Raw genomic sequence first — 19,006 nt, 5'->3', positions numbered from 1 at the left:
TTAAGATTGTGTCGCTTAGAACGCATGAAGCCTTGGACACAGGTTGTCAGGTTCATGACTCGTACTATAAATCCTAGGGGGAGTGTCTGGAGAACGAACAAAGAATAGAACAAGAACTTAGGAAGTACCAAGAACAAGATAAAGATCAAGGACTAGAACATGGATCAACAATCAAGTTCTAAGAACAAGAACCAAGAACCAAGAACTATAGTACTAAGGCCCTAAAACCTTAGGATCAAGATCTTCAGGATAGATCATGATAAGAACCCTAAGTAAAGAACAAAACTAAGGGACCTACGTACTTACAACAAGAACCAGAACAAGACAAGAAAGAGTGTGGTACCCTAGCATATCAAGTACACGATTAAGAGCCAACAAGTAGGCTATTGACTGAGTTTTTCTACTCATTCCTTATTTCCATGTTTTTCAGGTAATAAGGAGATGGTCTAGATCGGGAACGAGCTCTGGAGCAAGTGTCATAGACAAGCCTAACCCGTTGTCCTTCAACCCAATATTTTGTGTCCAATCCTATTTTGTGTTTTAACTAGTATGTTGTGTTTTAAATACTTATGCATAAATTTTATTTCGATATAATATAAATATAATGATAGTATGTTTTAAATTTCTTTGTTTTATTTCATGAAAAATTTACCCGTTTTTTTGGATTAATTGAGTCAGCCCGGTCCTTACACTCTCCATACAAGTAGTGCCGCCAAAATTTTAATGCGAACAATACCATGGCCAACTCTAGTTCGTGTGTAAGGTAGTTCTTCTCGTATTCTTTTAATCGACGGGATGTGTATGCAACAACCTTGCCATGTTGCATCAACACACATCCTAATTATTTCTTAGAAGCACCATTATTGATCGCATACTCTTCTGAACTCTCTGGTACCGTGAGCACTGGGTCTGTTACCAACCTTTGCTTTAGTTCTTTGAAGCTTGCCTTACATGCATTGCTCCACCTAATTGGTATGCCCTTCCTCATTGGTGAGGCAAACATAGGGAAGTCCTGCATGAATCTTCGATAGTACCCTGCTTATCCTAGAAAACTCCACACCTCCGTAACCATAGTTGGACGTTCCCACTTAGTAAGCACATCAATTTTTGCTGGGTCAATGGAAATTTTGTCTGTGATAGCACATGTCCCACGAATGAGACTTGTCACGGCCAAAATTTACACTTGGAGAACTTAGCGTACAATTGTTCTCTCTCAAGGTGGTTAGGACTTTTCAGAGGTGCTCTTGGTGATCTTGGTTCATTTTTTTAGTATACTAGGATGTCGTATATGAACACAATAACGAACATATCTAGGCAGTCCTTGAACACTCGGTTCATTAATTCAATAAACACAGTTGGGGAATTGGTGAGGCCAAATGACATAACTACAAATTCATAGTGACCATAGCATGTCCTGAATGATGTCTAAGGTACAATCCCTTTCTTTAATTTTATTTGATGGTACCCTAACCGAAGGTCTATCTTGGAGAATACTGTCGCCTCTTTAAGTTGGTCAAATAGGTCTTCTATACAAGGGAGGGGGTAATTGTTCTTTATCGTCTTCTTATTTAGTTCTATATAATAAATACACTGGCACATCGAACCATCCTTCTTCTTTACAAACAACACCAACGCACCCGAAGGAAATACACTAGGTCGAATGAAGCCTTTTTCCAGTGGGCCTTGTAACTATGATTTGAGTTCTTTCAACTCGGTTGGCGCCATGCATAGGGTGCTTTGGAATGTGCCAAGTTTCCGGCTCAAGTTCTATGACGAAGTCTACAGCTCAGGAAGGAGGTATTCCTAGTAGGTCTTCCATAAAAAACATTAGGAAATTTGTTCACTACTAGTACATAGTTTGCGCTATCTGGTAAACACTCGTCCTGATTTTGCTTATTTTGTTGGATATGTGAGAAGGTTTATGGAAGCACCTAGGCAGGAGCATCTAGTAGCTGTCAAACGCATCCTGCGCTATGTAGCCGGAACCAGAGGCTGGGGTGTAAGATACAGCGCAGGGAGAGGAAAGGAGAAACTTAAGCTGGTCGGCTACAGTGATAGTGACATGGCCGGTGACGTTGATGATCGTAAGAGCACCAGCTGAATGATCTACTTCCTCTCAGGCGGCGCGATCTACTGGCAATCAACAAATTCGAAGGTAGTTGCTTTGTCTTCCTGCAAAACAGAATTCATCGCCGCTTCGATGGCAGCAACACAGAGGGTCTGGCTCGCGCGACTAATGGAAGAACTCATTGGGAGAGAAAGCTATCCACCAATGCTATACGTGGACAACAAAGCTACGATCTCTGTTAGGATCGCACAACAACACACACGCTTGATCTAGATGAACACAAAGAACAGGATAGAGAAAAGTGCAAGGAGAACTCTGGCTAAAAGAATTTTTTTATTGATGACTTAACGTATGTACAGTAACAGAGAATTACAGAGAATAGAAAGTACATTTTCAAAGCTCTACCGGACGGATATATATATAGTTCAGTTTACTATATATAGCTTTACCGGATATAGCTTTACCAAATATAGCTTTACCGGATATAACCGTTGATCAAGCTATAAATAAGCAGCAGACTCCATAACCTAACAATTCTTCCACTTGGAGACTGATATAGTCAACAAAGAATTTCATTCTCAAACGACCACGAGCATCTTCATGGCACCATATCAATTGAGGCTTTTCAACAACACGTTTTGTCAACATGTTTGCAAGATTCTTTGCACCCTCTATCTTCTCCAAAACACATCACCATCTTTCACTAACTTGCAAGTGAAATTGTATCGTCTTCTGTGTTTTCTCTTTAAATGATAGACCGGGTTCCTTCGCCAACTGTATGACACTCTGACTATCTCTATAAAAAATATCTTCGTGCTACTTCTTGCCCATTCTTCCAGATAGTCAGTCATCCATATCGTCTTCTTTCTAGCTTCAACTATTGCCACATACTCAGCCTCAGTACAACGCATTTTTTAAGCCTAGACGTCTCATCATCCATGGCTTGCTCCTACTTGGTTGTATCCTCCAACTGTAGGGCCTCATCAAAGGGCTCTAGTTCCCTTTAATCAGCAACAGATAGTGTAATGAAGGTACATACATATCTGGTACTCTGATAGTACAGGATGATCTTCTCAATACCGATTCAGGTGTCACTTGCTCTACTGCTAGTTCCTCTGCAACAACCTCAGGAGTTTGTTGAGTATTTGCTACAAGATCACAAGGTGATTTTCTCCGCAACTCAACCTCAACTCCCACTTGATTTGTTGTCTTCGAACCTTGCTCCACATCTAGTTCCTCAGCAGTAGTCTCAGAAGTTTCTTGAGTATCTGCTACAACATCACTAGGTGAGTTTCCCTGCAACTCAAGATGTTCAAGTGTTTGAAGCACTCTCAGCAACGATTTGAAACCAAACCATAGAACAGTGTGACGAGTGAGTTCGAAGTGTTCGAATTCAAATTAGGGAATATGCGCTACATATATACGATATATTTAACCGCATTTTTGTTTTATTTACGAATTAAATAAGATTTAATTATCTTAATCAATTATGTGTCGGAATTGATTGGGATTGGCATTTGAATTAATATTAAATATTAATTAAATAGTATAATTAATCATTTAATGTTACTTTAATTTGAAATTAATTATTCAAATTAATTGTTGAATTAAAATGAAGAAAGTTAAAATGTTGACTTCATTTAATGGAAAAATCCATGTAGTGGAATTTTGAGGTGTCAAAATTTGGTTTAACCAAACTTGCATGCTTGCCAAATAAACCCCACAAGTTTGAGTGGAACTTTGAGTGTCAAAATTTGGTTAACTCAAACATGCATGCTTGCCACATAATCCCAAACATTTGAGTGGAATTTTAAGTGTCAAAATTTGGTGATCTCAAATTTGCATGAACCTGCAAACATGACTCTTTAAATAGAGTGATCATGGTACATGGAAGGTCTTCTTCTTCTTGGTGAAAAACCGTGAGAAAAACCTCTCACAAACACTCTCTTCACATATACAAAATCCCTCCCAAGTTTAGTCACTCACCGAATTTCACAATCTCGTTCTAAGGTCAGAGGATAATGGAGAAGACACTAGTGGTGGTTCGAAACCGATTCGTGAGGAAAAAGGAGTTTGAAATACAAAAGGTTAGTATTTAAACTCATTAAGCTTTAATACTTACGAATATGCTAGTTATTTACTATAATTGATGTTCTAAAAGTGCCTAAGATCCAAATTTCTTCTGCATGTGTTATATTAACACCAACATGAGAATCATGCTACAACTCTCTTTTCTGTATCTTAGGAGGCTTGCCCATCTTATGCAGTGGAATGATTGGTGTCTTGAGTTGAGGCGCGACCTCAAAAGTAAATCTGAGGTGATCGTATGGCTGGATCTGAATACGTAACTCTGCCTAAACATCATCCGTGGAGGTTAGCTGACAACCCTCTCATGGGACCATACATCCACTAAAATCGGGGGTTGCAATCCTCTGTGTGCCGGTTGTTGGGTTTTATGTCCTAAAACTCATAGTTTGTAAACAAAAACATATTCTATTTTCAATAAAGTTATTATTGATGTTTATTCAATAACGATTGGATAGCTCAGTCAAAACCAACAAGGGGTATCAGAGCCTAGTTTAATCCACTGGTGGTATATCATTGAGGAGGAACTAACTTTATCAAAAGCTAAGTTGAATAGCTCAATTTGTTCGAATATCGACCTAACAATGCTGGCGTCTCTCTCCACCAAGCACACTGCGCAATCGGCCAGGGAGGGGATCAAATCCCACCGGGTTGGTGTGCAAGGAGTGCGGGAGTCAAACATCAAGCAGCTGCACCACTCTTAGTGAGAGCATCAGCGAGACAGAAATTGTGAAGAAGATGCTGCAGATCGCCCCTGATCACCTCGAACAAGTCACAATTTCGATCGAGACATTACTTGACGTGAATGACCTAACAATGAAAGAGGTGACAAGAAGGCTGCGCAACATCGAGCAGGGGAAGAAGAATGTCGCTTTCATTGTCGACAAGTAGGGTCGTCTACTCCTCACTGAGGAGGAATGGATTGCACGCCTGAAGCTCCACGACAACTCCGGCAAGAGCAATGGGTCCTCTAGTGGCAAAGGTGGTAAGAAGTCATGGAAATCTCGGGGGCACACGTGCGGGAAAGAAAAGGATCAAAAGTAGTCGACTGATGGCGGGCCGATCCAGTGCTCAAACTACGGGTAGGAAGGCCACCAGAGCAGGAGTTGCTAGAGCAAGCTCAGGAACATGGAGAAGGCCCATGTGGCCCAATCCAAGGAACAAGAGTCGGCTCTTTTCATGGTGAGCACATCGGTCCTATCCGACATCCTCGACATCCCCAATTCCGATTCAAAACCCATGGAAGTAACTGACAACGTAACTGCTATGGTGAGCGTCGTCAGTGAGGGGTAGATAGATCTCGCGAAAAAGCTTCAGCTAGGCGTGACAAAGATTCTCCGAGCTTCAGCTATGGTGAGCGTCGTCAGTGATTAGGGCCAGGTCTACATTCTCCGAGCTTGACTTAGAGATTTGCGGGATGGTGAAATTAAGCAACGGCTCTGTCGTCGAGATCGAAGGGCGTGACACCATCCTGTTCGTCAGCAATGGAGGTGAGCATTGCAAGCTGTCCAACGTCTACTTCATTCCGAGGCTTAAGGTTAACTTTGTGAGCCTGGGTCAACTCGATGAGGCCGGCTGCCACATTTTTATCGAGCACGGACTACTCAAAATCTACGATGATCGACAATGTAACTTGGAGGTGGAGATAGAGCAATCGATCAGCCTCTTGGCCAGGATCGAAGAAGTAACTTGGAGGTGGCACGCAAGGAAAGGGCACCTAAACTTTCTGGCTCTACAAGCAGTAGTTTTATATGCTTAGGACCTCACACACTCAACTCACTGATTTTACACTTAGGAACACTCGTGCATAGCACACAAATGTAGACTATTTAGGAAAGTGACTAATTTATGATCAAGGTAGGTAATATGGATAAAACAATTCTGATGTAGTGAGCTATTCAAGACAATCAAGACAAGGTAATTTTTGGATATAATTGCACACTGAAAAATATAAAAAAAAAATTCCAAAAAGAAAGGACGTGAAGATTTTAAGAACGTTCTAACTCTCCTTTTTATAGAATTTGGGAAATTTAGAAGTTATCTTCAAGCGTAGATTATGAAAAAGAAAAAAAATATATCGAACAAAATGGTTCTAGATTTAGATGGATTAAGAAAAAAATGTGAATCAAAGTTTATTTGATCTTCATATAAACATGTAAATGATCTAAAAAAATGATAAAGATCGTTTATAATCACAATCATAAGAACAAATATGATAAGATTTTTTTTTCAAGATCTAAACGTGATCTTTAGGAAGAAAATGAGAACAAAGTGAAAAGTTGATGAATAATGGCGGAAATGACAGCAAGAAAAATAAATGGACAGATTTAAAGAAAAGATAAACAATAGCAGAAATGAAAAATAAAATCAATTCTAGAGTCGGCCACAAAGATGTAAACCTGGCTCTGATACCAAATTGATAAGGCAACTCTAATCCTCGGCCCAACGATCCTCACTTTTTTTGAAGCAAGAACCCTTGAATCAAAGTAATTAACACCTCCTTATACAAAATTCGGATCAACCAAGAGATAAGGCTAGAATTAGATTACCTCTTACGATCGAAGATCTAGAAACAAGATTTGGAAACCTTGTTCTAAATTGAGTCACTCCGCAATCAAACTTTATCAAGGCTTGATTGAATGGCTCGGATGCAATTCTACCACAAGAATTGCTTGAAACTTAGAAATGACAAATATGATGCTTGTATTCTTAAGGGAAACGTCTCAATTTGAGATCTGAATTATATTCATCCACCAATCTGATTTTTACATAACATATTGTGGGTATTTATAGTCTCCCGATAAAAGACTTTTGTGGCCGAAATTTATTCTCGATCCTCTTTAATCTCCACAAAAGAAGAAGTCAAATTGGCCATTTGATCCTTACATATTTTATGAAATTAAAAATAATACTTTCCAACAAATGTTGATGTGCTTGAGTGACTAAGGCGACAGATTTGAAATCAATTGAGCTCTCCCAACATAGGTTTGAACTTTGTTGTTGACATTTTTTAATCTTCGTACCATTTTTTGAATCTTCTTGACAATAGGTCCATTTGGAAAATCGTGATTCTTATCAGACAATTAAGCGCATTCAAGTGCGAGTAGAGGCCAAATGCAGGAAGAAGATGCAAGTGCTGCGCACAGACCAAGGCAAAAAATTCACCTTGGTGAGCTTCAGTAAGTACTGCGACGAGCTTGGCATGCAGCGGCACCTAACGACGCCCTACTCCCCCAGCAGAATGGGATGGTGGAATGCCAAAATCAGATCATTGTTGGGACAACAGGGTCATTGCTGATGATGGCTAGGATGCCCGGAGGTTCTGGGAAGAGGCAGTAATGACGATCGTCTACCTCCTCAATCGGTCGCCAACACGAAGCCTCGATAGGAAGATGCCACACGAGGTCTGGTACAATAAGAAGCCAGCAGTATATCATCAACGAGTGTTCGGCTGCATCGCATACATGAAGGTCGTGCGTCCCCACCTCACCAAGCTCGATCCCAGAGGGTTGAAGGTCGTCTTCATAGGCTATGAACCCAAGAGCAAGGCGTACAAGCTCTATGATCCTGTTGGGGGGGGCGAGCTAACGTGTCGCACGACGTTGTCTTCGACGAGAGCACCTTCTGGTAGTGGAATGACGTGATCGAGGCAGACCAAAACCCAAATTCATTCACAATGGAGTACCTCGTCACCGAGTCGAGAGAAGGAGAAGCGCAGCATCAGAAACCATCACCGCCGCTAGCAGTTGCACCGGGAACGCCTACGCCAACCCCAACCTCAACTTCGGCGGCACCCCCTTATCGAAAAAAACGTTACATGTTATTTTTTAGTTAATTTTATTGGGTTAATTTTAGTGAGTTTTAAATTCAAAAGTCAATTGTAAAGGAAAAGGCCAAAGTGTTGAAAATGAGAGGCCAAATTTATTTTAGGAAATAGTGGCTTTTATGGGTTAGGAAACAGTGGAATTCTGATGGCTATATTTAGTTTTAGGAGAGCTTATAAATATGTTGTATTTTCTATTGTGAAGGGTAGAGAAAAAAAAACAGAGAAGTAATAGAATAAGGTTTTTCAGATAAAACAGAGTGTTCTTTGTCTCCTTCTATCATTAGTGTGTGTGAGATTTATTTTACAAAATTGTGAGTTTTCTTTAACAAATTGATATCAGAGCCAATGGCGAATGTGATAAGTCAAATGCTGCTACCACGACTAACAAAGACAAACGATGAGAATTGAAGCATTCAAATGAAAGCTCTTCTCGGTTCTCAAGATTCATGGGAGGTGGTCGAAGAAGGTTTCAAAGAACCAAAAGATACCACGAGTTATACAGCGGCACAAAACAAGGCGTTAAAAGAGTTGCGATCAAAGGATAAGGCGGCACTATACATGTTGTTCCAAGCCGTTGACGAGTCGGGCTTTGAGAAGATTGCCAGTACAACTAAGAAGATTGGGACACTTTAGGAAAAGTGTTCAAAGGAACCGACCGAGTCAAGCAAGTGCGTCTCCAAACTCTTTGTGGCGAGTTAGAGAGCATGAAGATGAAGGAGTTATAAAGTGTATATGACTACATCACGCGTGTATAAACTGTGTTAAACTAACTTAATATGAACCAAGAGACATCAATCATACAACATACTTCAACGAAGATGTGAAGAAAATATTGTTGAAATTATCAAAAGATATTTCAATTCATGCCATATTATAGAAAAATGAAATGTCATGTTATAAATTTTGGGTAGATTAGCATTTAGGGTAATTTAGAGTTATTGTATTTCATTAATATATTTTAAGACTTTTTATTTACTTTAGGTTACAATTACATATTGGTTAATTATGACCATTAAGTATGAATGTTACAACTTTTGGAATGCCTTTAATAGTTTCATTTTGAGACCATATAGAGCCATGTATGTTGTATTTGTAAGAGACTTGAAAATGTAGTAAAAGAAGCATTTGTGCTTTCTTTAGCCAATGGCTAAGTTTCATTACAATTCTATATAGTTTAGGTTGCATGTAGAATCATTCAAGCTCGACATGATCAATCTTGCTTGTGGAATGATTCGAATCTCAAACAAGTGTTCTTGCGTTGAGATATTTGATTAACAAGAATCATTGAAGCTAGACATGATCGATCTTGCTTCTGGAGTGATTCGAATCTCAAACAAAGTGTTCTTGGCTTGAGATATTCGATCAACAAGGTAATCCGAATCTTATTCCCCTTGTATTGATTCCTTATCTTATCATTTGGTATCAGAGCTTCAGGCTCAAGATCGGATATATGTTTCCTTTGCGTTTCTTCTCAATTTAATTTTTATTTATTTTCATCTTTTTAGTTTTTAATCGACCCAAAGTTTAAAATTCAATCTTTGCTCTATTTAAAATTTTGAGAGGTGAGAATGAGAGCTTCATTTGTGTAAATGAGTGCAAACAGAGTGGCCTAAAATTCCTTGAGTGTATACCCGTGAGAGAGTGTTGTGAGGTCCTTTGTATTTCTATAACTTATTTTTTGCAGCAAAGTTTCACAAATAGATTCGAGGACGAATCCTCTTGAAGAAGTGGAGAATGATATGAACCAAGAGACATCAATCATACAATATGCTTCAATGAAGATGTGAAGAAAAGGTTGTCAAAATTATCAAAAGATGTTTCAATTCATGCTACATTGAAGAAGAATAAAGTTTGATTGTTGTAAATTTTGGGTGGGTTATAATTTAGAGTTATTGTATTTTAAGACTTTTTATTTAATTTCGGTTACATTTACATAATGGCTAATTATGGCCATAAAGTGTGAATGTTACAACTTTTGGAATGTCTTTAATAGTTTCATTTTGAGGCTATATAAAGCCATGTATGTTGTATTTGTAAGCAGACTTGGAAAATATATTAAAAGAAGCATTTGTGCTTTTCTTTAGCCAATGGCTAAGTTTCATTACAATTCTATATAGTTTAGGTTGCATGTAGAATCATTCAAGCTCGACATGATCAATCTTGCTTGTGGAATGATTCGAATCTCAAACAAGTGTTCTTGCGTTGAGATATTTGATTAACAAGAATCATTCAAGCTAGACATGATTGATCTTACTTGTGGAGTGATTCGAATCTCAAACAATGTTCTTGCCTTGAGATATTCGATCAACAAGGTAATCTGAATCTTACTCCCCTTGTAGTGATTCCTTATCTTATCATTTAGTATCAGAAATTCAGGCTCAAGATCGAATATATGTTTCCTTTGCATTTTTTTTCTCAATTTGATTTTTATTTATTTTCATCTTTTTATTTTTTAGTTGACCCAAGGTTTAAAATCGAATCTTGGCTCTATTGAAAATTTTGAGAGGTGAGAATGAGAGCTTCATTTGTGTAAATGAGTGTAAAAGGAGTGGCCTAAAATTCCTTGAGTGTATACCCGTGAGAGAGTGTTGTGAGGTCCTTTGTATTTCTATAACTTATTTTTTGCAGCAAAGTTTCACAAATAGATTCGAGGAATCCTCTTGAAGAAGTGGAGAATGATATAAACTAAGAGATATCAATCATACAATATACTTCAATGAAAATTTTAAGAAAATATTGTTGAAATTATCAAAAGATATTTTAATTCATGTCATATTGAAGAAAAACGAAGTTTCATGTTATAAATTTTGGGTAGATTACAATTTAGAGTTATTTGTATTTATTAATATATTTTAAAACTTTTTATTTACTTTAGGTTACAATTACATATTGGTTAATTATGACCATTAAGTATGAATGTTACAACTCTTGAAATGCCTTTAATAGTTTCATTTTGAGGCTATATAAAGACATGCATGTTGTATGTGTAAGGGACTTGAAAATATAGTAAAAGAAGCATTTGTGCTTTCTTTAGCCAATGACTAAGTTTCTTTGCAATTCTATGTAGTTTAAGTTGCATGTAGAATCATTCAAGCTCGACATGATCAATCTTGCTTGTGGAATGATTCGAATCTCAAACAAGTGTTCTTGCGTTGAGATATTTGATCAACAAGAATCATTCAAGCTAGACATGATCGATCTCGCTTATGGAGTGATTCGAATCTCAAACAATGTTCTTTCCTTGAGATATTCGATCAACAAGGTAATCCGAATCTTACTCTCCTTGTAGTGATTCCTTATCTTATCATAACTCAACCGAAATGGAGAAATGTTAGCCAAGACGCAGGTTGTGGAGAAAATTTTGAGGTCATTAACCAACAACTTTGAGAATGTTGTATGTGCAATAGAGGAATCAAAGAATCTAGCGACGTTCACTGATATGAATTCAACTACTGGCCCTTTGCATGTACCCGAAGGACCAATTACAAGAAGCAAGGCTATGAAGATGCAAGAGGCCTATACATTGCATCTTCAAAGGCTAGCTAGTGTACAAGTTGAAACAAAGACTTTTGTGCCCAAAAATCTTTATAGCATTAGCATGTCAAATCAAGAAAATAATGGAGTGGCTGGCATTGGAAAGTGATTAGAAGACTTTGCCTTTGTAGTTTAACTACCAATTAAGACAATTTATGTTTGCCTTATTTTCTTCCGTTTATATTTATAAGCTTTTATTGGTAGTTGTAATTTGTAGTTAGTATAGATGAACTTCATTATCTTTGGATTATCTTGTTAGCCTATTTAAAGACATGTAATATTCATGCTTAAGGATCACCGTGAAATACAACAAAAACCTTTATTAGTTTTGATCAAGCTAATTCTGGAGTGTCACGACCCAATATTTTACTACGGACCGTGACTAATGACAACACACAAATGCACAAAGTGATTTAAATATGAAATAGAAAAAAAATCCTTAAATTCCAATAAAGTTTTTGAAGGACAAACAAATAGAACACTTGACAGTTTGGAAATAAATTTCGAAAGATTGCAAATACAAAATAAAGACTAGATTGACGCCCCGCGACAACCCATTCCTTTGTGACAATCTCCGTCTCCATCACGCCCGCCCTTGACCAACGTCTCGCGCTCCTGAAAAAGGAAAACATAGCAAGGATGAGTATAAAAATTATACTCAGTAAGTCACCTACTTGTAGGCTCTCTTTGCATTCTAACTTAACAGGTTCCCACGGTTTCCTAATTTGGTTCTAGGACATCTGGTTCTAATCTTAGTCCCTTGGAGCTTGCCCATTGGGTTTCACCAGTTCATTGTCCTTTCATTAGACACCTAAAGGTTCCTTACGCCAAGCTAATGTGGTCGGTATCTCTCTATGAGATGCTACCTTTACATGGCTATCTGGGACTACATGGTATCTAGCCTACGGGTGTGCTGAATACCCCTAAGCCCATAGAGTCCCCCCTATGGGGGGCGCGACCCAACCCATTCCCATGCAGCTAATGGACTGTACGACGTGGGGACACATTTCCCATGCAAAATGGCTAAGAGCAATAAGGATCAATTAGGGACCCTTGGTCCTCCTACGAAGCTATATATACCATTCTCACACTAGCAATCTATGAACACTCCTGAGGTACCTTGTTGCCATGGTAATCCGCTAAGTTCCTATGAGAACGTTAAGTCTGGCTAGAGCGACATATCACTCGTAACAGTAATTCCCTAAGCTTATCATAGAAATGGGCCCTAGCAATTAACAGAGTATGCATGCAACAGTCTTCTAACATCATAATATATAATTCATGCAAAATAGGCATGCCGGCTTAACGGGGCGATGGCCTCCATCAAGCGCTCAGAACACGAAGTTTGCGCTCAATGGGGCAAATTCATCCATCAAGCACCCAGAACGCGGAATACACAATTTCAACATAAATTAAACGCATGCATACGTATGGTGAAAGCTTAAAGCATACAAGCAACACTTAGATAATTCACCTAATACACTCATAACAATTAATCTGGCTAATCTCATTCATGGAGAGCTAGTCTGATGTAAAATTACTAGCATGCATGCAATCCGAGCGAATCCTACAAGTATTTCTTCCTAAATACCGGGTGGTAACTTACCTGGTTGACGCATTCCTTTTTGCTAGCGTTTCTTTGCCCGTGAGGTGTCCAAAAATACTGATTTTCTTAAATTAGGTCCCTATTCACGTAAAAACATTATTAGAACTAGAACGGGGAAAAAAATTAGGCAAATGAGGGCAAACGGGCCAAAACGGCCGTTTCATGCGCGGTCACGAGCTAGTAAAGCGCTGGCCACGTGCGTGGGAGTGCACCAGTCGTAGGCCGCACTCACGCCTACCACGCGCGGCAACTTCTGCGTAGTCGCGGGTCAGCCGGTCCGGTTCGGTTCGGGCTTTACAGGCGACACGTGTCATCGCCTTGTTGGAGCTGCGTTACTCCAGCCGACAGTCGACACATGTTTGGCGCCTTTCACACCACTCTTCGCCGCTCATCGACCGAGTTTTTTTTTTTTTTTTTTCATCTCTGCCCTCTGCAATCTGTAACACAGTATCCCTTTTCCGATTTTCATATCTTTTGATTCGTAGTTCGGATCGATATAATTTCTTCGGCAAAGTTTTAGATCTTGTTATAGGCTACGTCCTAGTATTTTTTTCGTAATTTTTTTCTTGACTACCGGATGGGTTAAGAGCATCGGAAGTTCGCTCACCGTTCTCGGACGATTCTCGGATCTCCGCCTTCGGGTTGAGATCTCAGCCAAACTTCTTCACAGATAGTGCGTAGAGTTATTCCTAGGTGAATATCTCAGCATTTTAGGACTCGATTCACATAAGAAAAGCTCAGATTTGAGAAATGTTGTTCAGAACCTTACCTCGCGAAACATTCTTGGATCTTGACGGAGTGTCGGCCTCGCTAGCCTCTCAGTCCTTGTACAAGTCTCGTCTAAAGGTGGATTCCGACGGTGGTCCAATAAACTTCGCGGCTGATTCCTTTCCGTTTTCTCTCTAACTCTCTTTTTCCTTTGCAGGGGATTTGACGGGGTTTTCTTTGAAACCCTATTATGGCCGAAGGGGAAAAATGACATTTTTGCCCCTCAGTTGACTCAACTCAAGATTAATTCGACTTTACGGTAAGAGATACAAGAGCCCTATCCCCGGGGGTATTATTTTAGTGCTAGGTTTTTTTTTTTTTTTGTTATTTTTATGTATTGGCGTTACATGGAATGAGTCATCTTGGGATCTAAGAGTGACCATCATAGATTCCAAGTTTGATCTAAGAGTCATTCATCTTCTAACTAGCTCTTGGTTGGAATCAATTCGTTAAGTTAGCTTTCTTTGTGAACGTTTGCAAGGATTCTAGTAGGACCTCTAGCTTTGCAAAATCCAGCATTGTTGGGACTTATCATTCATGATTGATGAGCTCGTCGGTTCTCTTGAGGCACACGAGCAACGTAAGAAGAAGAAGGAGGAAACACTCGATCAAGACTTCAAACCAAAGCGTCAATCAAAGATGAAAGGCATTCTACTCCCAAAATTTTCAAGGTAGAGGTCGTGGTTGTGGAAGTCGTGGAAATGGTCGCGGTGGTCAAGGCAGTAGTCATGAAGAATACTATAAGGAGAAGGGACACTCGAGCCAAGAAAATTGGCGTGGAAGAGGATGTAGTCGAGGAAGAGGCGACCGATCAATTTATTCCAACATTCAGTGCTACAAATGTCACAAATATGGTCACTATGCGAATGATTATAACTCCGACAAATGTTACAATTGGGGTAGAGTGGGGCATTTTGCAAAAGATTGTCGAGACGATGAAAAGGTGAAAGAAACAATCAACCTAGCCTTTGATGACTCAACAAACGAAGGTTTTCTCTTGATGGCTCAAAATGAAGATCTGAAAGCGAGAGAACACGACAGTGCAAAAGACGATGGTAGTGGTCTTGAGGTAGTGGAAGCCGTTGGAACTGAGGGGATACGCAGCGGATTTGGTGAAATCGCAATATCATAGACGAGAAGATTAAAGAAGGATTCTAGATTGAACAGGCAATTGGGAACGGTGCCGATGCGAGTTTTGGAATTAAGAGACATGTCAGCAGAGAAGGATGAACAATTGGATAACAGAGAGCTTGAGCTTGAAGAGAGAGAATAATGGGCAAATGCAATTGAACATGAGAATTGAAGATAATTTGAGGAAGAAAGAAGAAAGAGGATGAGAATGGAAGAAGAAAAGATGGAATGAAGAGAAAGGATGATAGGAATGCATATTGAACATGAGAAACAGATGATGCAAATGCAAGCCGCAATCCCCTCAAAATCCCAAAACAATGGCGAAGAAGAAGCTCACGCGATTGGCGAACGAGCAAAAGAAACTGCCAGATCATTAGGAGGCGAACATAGATTTAAAGCAACAACCCAAAATTGTCGTGGATAAATCTGTGGGGAAGTTTCAGCTGCAGATGTTGAAACTACTGAACAAGCGCCTTTTGAAGGAGACACACGAGAAGAGAAAGGAGTTTGGAGCTCTGGTTCAGGCTAAAGAGGGTTTGGAGCTCGACTTGAAGAAGAATGCTGATGAGAAGAAACAGAGTCTAATTGATGAAGTGGGAGATAGGATTTGAAGGTTAGTTGAGAGTGAGAGAGTGAAGAAGAAACCGAGTCAAATTGGTGAAGTAAGAGATAAGATTTGTAGGTTAGTTGAGAGTGAGAGAGTGAAGAATGTAGAGATTGGGAGATTGAAAGATAGAATAATGGGCTTGTTTTGGAAGTTGAGGAAGAGAGGGAGAAATGGATGAAGGTTTGGTGTGAGAAGGATCAAATTAAGGCTGATTTTGATGGATTGTTTGAGGAATTGGGGATTTGAGAAGGAAAATGACTGAAACTGAGAAGAATGAGAAAAGGGTTTTGGAAGAGACAGGATTTAAAAATAAAATGCAAGAAGTTATCCGGTTAAAAGATGGAGAGTGAGATTATGAATAGGAATATGTTGAAAAAGAAGAATTTGTTAAGAGGTTATTGGATGAATTTGGTAGGGTTATTAAAGATGCAGAGAGAAAAGTCGATTCGAAAATGAAGAAGAAAATAAAGATTGAAAAGGAAAAGAAAGAGCATTAAAAAAAGAGATTGAAAGGTGAGAGAAGAAAGTGGTCGAACATATGGATTCATATGCTAATTTCATCATAGGGCTACTCGAGTCATCTATAAATTAGATGATATCGTGAGAAACTCAAGTTCTCACACTAAGCACTAATTTCATCGTAACTAATCTTCAAGATACACCAATCGGGAATAATACCCGGGTCTGTACCATGGCAGGGTACTATTCTACAACTAGACCACTGGTTCTTCTACCTTTAGACATATCCATAACGTACTCGTATTTTCGTCATGCAGTTCTTCCGAATTCCATAAACTTGAGTTTCACCTCTCGATTTTAAAAACAGAAAGAAAATAAAGCTCGATAGTGCTACTCGAGTCATCTATAAATTAGATGATATCGTGAGAAACTCAAGTTCTCCACACTAAGCACTAATTTCATCATAACTAATCTTTAAGATGCACCAACCGGGAATAATACTTGGATCTGTACTGTGGCAGGGTACTATTCTACAACTAGACCACTGGTTCTTCTACCTTTAGACATATCCATAACGTACTCGTATTTTCGTCATGCAGTTCTTCCGAATTCCATAAACTTGAGTTTCACCTCTCGATTTTAAAAAAAGAAAGAAAATAAAGCTCGATAGTGCTACTCGTGTCATCTATAAATTAAGATGATATCGTGAGAAACTCAAGTTCTCACTCTAAGCACTAATTTCATCATCACTAATCTTTAAGATGCACCAACTGGGAATAATACCCGGATCTGTACTGTGGCAGGGTACTATTCTACAACTAGACCACTGGTTCTTCTACCTTTAGACATATCCATAACGTACTCGTATTTTTGTCATGCAGTTCTTCCGAATTCCATAAACTTGAGTTTCACCTCTCGATTTTAAAAACAGAAAGAAAATAAAGCTCGATAGTGCTACTCGAGTCATCTATAAATTAGATGATATCGTGAGAAACTCAAGTTCTCCACACTAAGCACTAATTTCATCATAACTAATCTTTAAGATGCACCAACCGGGAATAATACTTGGATCTGTACTGTGGCAGGGTACTATTCTACAACTAGACCACTGGTTCTTCTACCTTTAGACATATCCATAACGTACTCGTATTTTCGTCATGCAGTTCTTCTGAATTCCATAAACTTGAGTTTCACCTCTCGATTTAAAAAAAAAGAAAGAAAATAAAGCTCGATAGTACTACTCGTGTCATCTATAAATTAAGATGATATCGTGAGAAAAAGAAAGAAAATAAAGCTCGATAGTACTACTCGTGTCATCTATAAATTAAGATGATATCGTGAGAAACTCAAGTTCTCACTCTAAGCACTAATTTCATCATCACTAATCTTTAAGATGCACCAACCGGGAATAATACCCGGATCTGTACTGTGGCAGGGTACTATTCTACAACTAGACCACTGGTTCTTCTACCTTTAGACATATCCATAACGTACTCGTATTTTTGTCATGCAGTTCTTCCGAATTCCATAAACTTGAGTTTCACCTCTCGATTTTAAAAACAGAAAGAAAATAAAGCTCGATAGTGCTACTCGAGTCATCTATAAATTAGATGATATCGTGAGAAACTCAAGTTCTCACACTAAGCACTAATNCTGTACTGTGACAGGGTACTATTCTACAACTAGACCACTGGTTCTTCTACCTTTAGACATATCCATAACGTACTCGTATTTTTGTCATGCAGTTCTTCCGAATTCCATAAACTTGAGTTTCACCTCTCAATTTTAAAAAAAGAAAGAAAATAAAGCTCGATAGTGCTACTCGAGTCATCTATAAATTAGATGATATCGTGAGAAACTCAAGTTCTCCACACTAAGCACTAATTTCATCATAACTAATCTTTAAGATGCACCAACCGGGAATAATACCCGGATCTGTACTGTGGCAGGGTACTATTCTACAACTAGACCACTGGTTCTTCTACCTTTAGACATATCCATAACGTACTCGTATTTTCGTCATGCAGTTCTTCCGAATTCCATAAACTTGAGTTTCACCTCTCGATTTTAAAAAAAAGAAAGAAAATAAAGCTCGATAGTACAACTCGTGTCATCTATAAATTAAGATGATATCGTGAGAAACTCAAGTTCTCACTCTAAGCACTAATTTCATCATCACTAATCTTTAAGATGCACCAACTGGGAATAATACCCGGATCTGTACTGTGGCAGGGTACTATTCTACAACTAGACCACTGGTTCTTCTACCTTTAGACATATCCATAACGTACTCGTATTTTTGTCATGCAGTTCTTCCGAATTCCATAAACTTGAGTTTCACCTCTCGATTTTAAAAAAAGAAAGAAAATAAAGCTCGATAGTGCTACTCGAGTCATCTATAAATTAGATGATATCGTGAGAAACTCAAGTTCTCCACACTAAGCACTAATTTCATCATAACTAATTTTTAAGATGCACCAACCGGGAATAATACCCGGATCTGTACTGTGGCAGGGTACTATTCTACAACTAGACCACTGGTTCTTCTACCTTTAGACATATCCATAACGTACTCGTATTTTTGTCATGCAGTTCTTCCGAATTCCATAAACTTGAGTTTCACCTCTCGATTTTAAAAAAAGAAAGAAAATAAAGCTCGATAGTGCTACTCGAGTCATCTATAAATTAGATGATATCGTGAGAAACTCAAGTTCTCCACACTAAGCACTAATTTCATCATAACTAATCTTTAAGATGCACCAACCGGGAATAATACCCGGATCTGTACTGTGGCAGGGTACTATTCTACAACTAGACCACTGGTTCTTCTACCTTTAGACATATCCATAACGTATTCGTATTTTTGTCATGCAGTTCTTCCGAATTCCATAAACTTGAGTTTCACCTCTCGATTTAAAAAAA

This window comes from Cucurbita moschata, unplaced genomic scaffold, assembly GCF_002738365.1.
Source record: "Cucurbita moschata cultivar Rifu unplaced genomic scaffold, Cmos_1.0 Cmo_Scf00068, whole genome shotgun sequence".
NCBI classification, from domain to species: Eukaryota; Viridiplantae; Streptophyta; class Magnoliopsida; order Cucurbitales; family Cucurbitaceae; genus Cucurbita; species Cucurbita moschata.
The sequence above is the reverse complement of the archived record's forward strand: the minus strand, read 5'-3'. Positions refer to the sequence as shown.